We start from the raw sequence: 5,903 nt of genomic DNA on the forward strand, positions 1-5,903 counted from the left end.
GGAGGCCGAGGCAGGCAGATCACCAGGTCAAGAGATCGAGACCATCCTGGCCAACATGGTGAAACCCCGTCTCTACTAAAAATACAAAAATTAGCTGGGCGTGGTGGTGTGCGCTTGCAGTCTCAGCTACTCAGGAGGCTGAGGCAGGAGAATTGCTTGAACCTGGGAGGCGAAGGTTGCAGTGAGCTGAGATTGTGCCACTGCACTCCAGCCTGGTACCTGGCGACAGTGAGACTCTGTCTCAAATAAATAAATAAATTACCCAGTCTCAGGTATTTCTTTACGCAGCATGAGAACAAAGTAATACATCATCTCTACAAAAAAAAATTAAGAATTAGCTGGGTATAGTGGCACATGCCTGTTATTCTAGCTTAGGTGGGAGGATCGCTTGAGCCCCAGAGTTGGAGGCTGTGGTGAGCTATGATTGCACCACTGCACTCTAGTCTGGGCAACAAAGAAGGAAAGATTCACTCAGAGGCATAGCATGCTAGGTGACTCAGTGGGGAGAACTTGCTATTGCAGCAGTCCAGGGAATGACAGTGAAGATACAAATGTGGGGACAAATTCAAGAGCTGCCTCTAGTGTAGTATGAATAGTCTCTTAAGCACAAATCTGATGACATCACCGTCTTGCCTAAACATTTCATTCCCTCCAGGATACCATTCAAGCTTCTTAAGGTGGCTTACAAGTCCCTGCATATCCTGGCCCCTGCAGGCCCCTCCAGCCTCATCTCTCTACAAATCTTGCCCCTTTCACCCTCTCCACCTCCAGCGCATTCTGATAAATTGGTCCACTTATAATTGCTGTCAGACCAGGGTCTCAGCTGTGGTGGTAAATACTTGTTCTCTCTACCTGGTAAAAATTCCCCTGTGGACATAAACTTCTCACTCTTACCATCCTTCAGTTCTCAGCTTAGTCATCACTTTGGAAAGTGTCTCTGACTCTCAAAGTCTGGGTTAGGTACCAGTGCACTCTACAGGCTCCATCATAGCTTTTTTTTTTTTTCTTTTTTTCTTTTTTTTTTTAGAGACAGGGTCTCGCTATGTTGCCCAGGCTGGAGTGCAGTGGCTATTCACAGGGGCGATCCCACTACTGATCAGCACAAGAGTTTTGACCTGCTCTGTTTCCGACCTGGGCCGGTTCACTCCTCCTTAGGCAACCTGGTGGTCCCCCGCTCCCGGGAGGTCACCATATTGATGCCGAACTTAGTGCGGACACCCGATCAGCATAGCTCACTACAGCCCAGAACTCCTAGGCTCAAGCCATCCTCCCACCTCAGCCTCCCGAGTAGCTGAGACTACAGGCACGCGCCACCGCGCCCGGCCATCATAGCTATTTACTCATCTGTCTTCTTCACTATTCTGTGAGTTCCACAAAGACAGAGACTAATTGTTTTCCTCTGTGTCCCTACCATTTTCTCAGTGTCCAGCTCAGAGGAGAGGACTCACTTACATGAATGAGATAATACCTAGAGATGGAAGGCAAGGAAGAGGCAGGAAGGATACCTCCTTTTAGAATCATCTTTTTGCCGAGCGCGGTGGCTCACGCCTGTAATCCTAGCACTTTGGGAGGCCGAGGTGGGTAGATCACCTGAGGTCAGGAGTTCAAGACCAGCCTGGCCATCATGGTGAAACCCCATCTTAAAAAACAAAATAGAATCATCTTTTTTATCTCTCCCATCTCCCAATCACATAGCTTTCTGTCTCCCAGCTCCTTGGAGAGAAGTCTCAGTTTCTCTGAGATCACTCTTACCCCTCAGGCTATGACTGACTTGAGGGCCAGGTGCATCTTGGACTGAATCCAGGCCTGGGACTTTCTACCCCTTAAGATCCTCTGCAGTTTCCAGCCCAGAGTTTTGGCCCCAAAGACAGGCAGCATCTGGCTTTCCTCAACTGCTCAAGTGGCCAAGGAATAAGAAAGCCACCTTGTGCTCGTGGGAGGGCAGCCACGGGAGTGGGTCTGGTTGGGGCTCAGTGCCGTGGGATGCCCTGTGGGCATATAGATCCATTTCAGAGCCTTGCCAACTCCTTCACCCAGGGACTCTTCTGGGCCTCTCTTGTGCTTTACAATTAAAAATATCATTTCCCTAATGTTTCTTAGAGCCTGACAAAGGGCCACAGAAAGGACAGCCAGGGAGCAGGGCAAGAGGGAGAGGAGGCCAGTGTCTAAAATAGAAGGAGTATTTTACACTTTTAATTTTATAATTGTAATACAAGTCCAGAGCAGGACTTCTGAGACTTCAGTCATCTGGTACCACTTTCACCTTTGTTGCCGTATCCTCATAATACCTATAGAATTATTTGCTTTTATTTCAACTTTTTTTTTTTTTTTTTAGAGATGGGGTCTCACTATGTTGCCCAGGCTGGAGTGCAGTGGCTATTCACAGGTGCGATCCCACTACTGATCAGCATGGGAGTTTTGATCTACTCCATTTCTGACCTGGGCTGGTTCACCCCTCCTTAGGCAACCTGGTGGTCCCCCACTCCTGGGAGGTCACCATATTGATGCCGAACTTAGTGCAGACACCCGATCAGCATAGCACACTACAGCCCAGAACTCCTGGACTCAAGAGAACCTCTAACCTCAGCCTCCCAAGTAGCTGGGACTACAGGCAGGTGCCACCACGCCTGGCTCAACTTATTTTTTTTAAAACCAAAACACATTTAACTTAAAGAAAATCTTATATCACAACACTAAAATAAGAGTATAATTTGCCAGATGTGTCCAGTTATCCCCTCAGATCCACTCTCTGCCCCTCCCCATCTGCTGTAGGGCAGAGGGGCTGACCTTATGGCCCACACCCATGAGCTCTCATGGCCTCTATTTCCATCTGGGATTGGCCTCAGTAGGAGACTGGGAACAAGGAGGAACAAGAGTGAAGTGAGAATCTTTCTTCCCCCAGCTCCTTGCCTAGGGGATCACAGCAGACTGGCTGTTTTCTTCAACCCAAGGTCTGAGCTCCTGTCCCTTGGCCCTCTCTCTGGTTCTAGTACCTACTCTCCCTTACCCCTCAGGCACCTTGCTGCAGCTGTCCCTAGAGGACTAAGCTGTCCTTGTGATTTATATACACAGGGCCCACATCTTTATAAATAGTCCCTTGACGAAATTCTCACATTACCTGTTTTGAAAGTGCCATCTGTTTTCTGCCAGGAACCTGGCTGATATACTTATCATAAAGAGAAAGTAATTGACAGTGATAATACAATTATGCTATTAAATTCCGAATAAATGTAAAAAGGGATGAATAATTTTTATATAACGTGTAAGGTTTGTTCTTGGGTTCTTGCTGAGTTTAAAAGGAAGAAACTTAGGTCAACACAAGAAGATCCAATATGAAGGAATTTATTCAGGTTCCCGAGCAACGTTCTGCGGTCCGACAGGAGGGGCCGGAGAAGTTGCACAGACTCCTCTCAGACATGGGGTTTTATAGGGAGTGGAAGAGCTCGACTGGTTGTGGGAGAGCAGGACTACTATTGGGTAAGGTTACAAGCCTTTGTTTGCATACAGGACTTGGCTGCTATTGGTTAGAATTACTCGGCTGCTATTGGCTAGAAAGACTCGGCTGCTATTGGCTAGAAAGACTTGGCTGCTATTGGCTAGAAAGACTTGGCTGCTATTGGCTAGAATCACAAGACCCTGCTTGCATACTGGGTTCTTTAAGGGAAAGCCAGGCTGTGCGAGAAAGGGAGAAGGAAACATGCCCGAGCTTGTCCGAGCTTTCGGGGGGAAAAAGGGGGTGGGGGTGTGCATCCGAGCTCCCGGTGAGGCAATCGGCCTTACATAACGCTATAGAATGAGCTTCATGGCATATTAGTGAAAAGTGAACACACCATAAAAAGCAAAGTGCAGAGCAATTTTTAGGCTGCAGGGGAGAGAAAAATAAAAACATGTGCAATATATGCATTTGCTCACATACCCAAAAAGAAGCAATTAAAAGGTAAAACTAGCCAGGTGTTGTGGCTCACACCTGTAATCTCAGCACTTTGGGAGGCCAAGGTGAGCGGATCACCAGAGGTCAGGAGTTCAAGACCAGCCTAACATAGAGAAACGCATCTCTGCTAAAAATACAAAATTAGCTGGGCGTGGTGACACATACCTGTAATCCCAGCTACTTGGGAGGCTGAGGCAGGTGAATTGCTTGAACCTGGCGGGGCGGAGGTTGCAGTGAGCCGAGATCGCACCATTGCACTCCAGCCTGGGCAACAAGAGCAAAACTCTGTCTCAAAAAAAAAGGTAAAACTAAAAATTAATAGAGATGATTACCTTAGGGAGAGAGAAAATATTGTTGATAAAAAGCTAGAGTTCTCTGATTACTTTGTTATATAGTTTTAACTTTGGAACTATTAAGTGTTTTATATAATTAAATTTATATTAAAATTGCATAAGCTGTTAATTGGCTATACAATGTTCTTTTGCACCACAAATTCCAGGAACATGAAGATAATGGGTGAAGGTCACATAGTGAAACTTGTGGTAACAGTTTAGGTAATTTATCAACTAGTCTGGAAGCTTCCTTGAAGGAAAGAAAGAAAAAAATGCCTTTAAACAATTGTCCCTGGAAAAAGCGAGTGGAAGGGGGTGGTTGTCAAGACTGTCTCATGCTCATGTCTCTCTGGGCCTGATAAATTTGGCATACCTCACATTCTTTGGACAGCTCTGAGCTACTTTTCTTTTCATTTTCATTTTTTTTTTTTTAAGATGGGGTTTCACCATGTTGGCCAGGCTGGTCTTCAACTCCTGACCTCAGGTGATCTGCCCACCTCGGCCTCCCAAAGTGCTGAGATTACAGGCGTGAGCCACAGAGCCTGGCTGAGCTACTTTTCTTTCTCAAGGGGAAGTTCTTCCTTAAAACATTGAGGAAGTATTGTTAGAAATTGAAGATCAACATTTTTAGCCCCTAATGGTAATGGGTCAAAGTAATGATTAAAGAATAAGAGGTCGATGAGGAACCATGGAAAGGATGGGCCAGGACAATACTTGAACCAATTCAATAATCCTGAGAGCTTGTTTGGAGGTTCTAGCAGGGGAGTGAAGCTATTCGTACGCCCTTGTCTGAAGATTGGTTTTCCTCTGTCCAGGATGGTCATCCTCTTAGACCTAGCACGCAGACTCAGGAAGAATGTGCATAAAGCAGTGGGAAGGAAGAGGACACTCGCCTAGCCAGCCAGAGCAGCTGAATCAACCCTGATGGTCAGTGAGGTGCAAATGTCATAGCCAGATTGTCCTCACATCCAAATTCAATAATCTCAACCTCACTAAGAGTGGGACAAAGAGACATCTTGTTCATGGTATGATGTAATAAAATGTGCACACCATGACTTAGGAAGTACTTCTGGTAAAAGAAATTAACCTGAGTGTAATTACCAGTTTATGGGAAATACAAAGGAATAGACAAACGTGTCTAAAAACACAAGAATTTAATGTCAAACCAGAATATGGTAAATTTTGCAAGACAAATAACATGATTTCTTCAATAAATGAATGGCATGACAACAGGTGGGGAGTGGAGGGAGGAACTGTAATAGATTAAATGAGCCATAAAAATAAAGTATAGGCTGGGCATGGTGGCTCAAGCCTGTAATCTCAGCACTTTGGGAGGCCGAGGCAGGTGGATTACCTGAGGTTGGGGGTTTGAGACCAGCCTAATCAACATGGTGAAATGCCATCTCTACTAAAAAATACAACAATTAGCTAGGCATGGTGGCAAGCACCTGTAATCCCAGCTACTCGGGAGGCTGAGGCAGGAGAATAGGTTCAACCCGGGAGGCGTAGGTTTCAGTGAGCTAAGATCATTGCACTCCAGCCTGGGCGACCAGAGCAAAACTCCATCTCCAAAAAAAAAAAAAAAAAGAATAAAGTGTATAGTATGAGCTTCTTTGTAGCCTGATTCAAAGCAACTATAT

The sequence above is a fragment of the Aotus nancymaae genome, unplaced genomic scaffold (genome assembly GCF_030222135.1).
Source record: "Aotus nancymaae isolate 86718 unplaced genomic scaffold, 86718_ANA_hifiasm-v0.15.2.pri h1tg000064l_1, whole genome shotgun sequence".
Lineage (NCBI taxonomy): Eukaryota > Metazoa > Chordata > Mammalia > Primates > Aotidae > Aotus > Aotus nancymaae.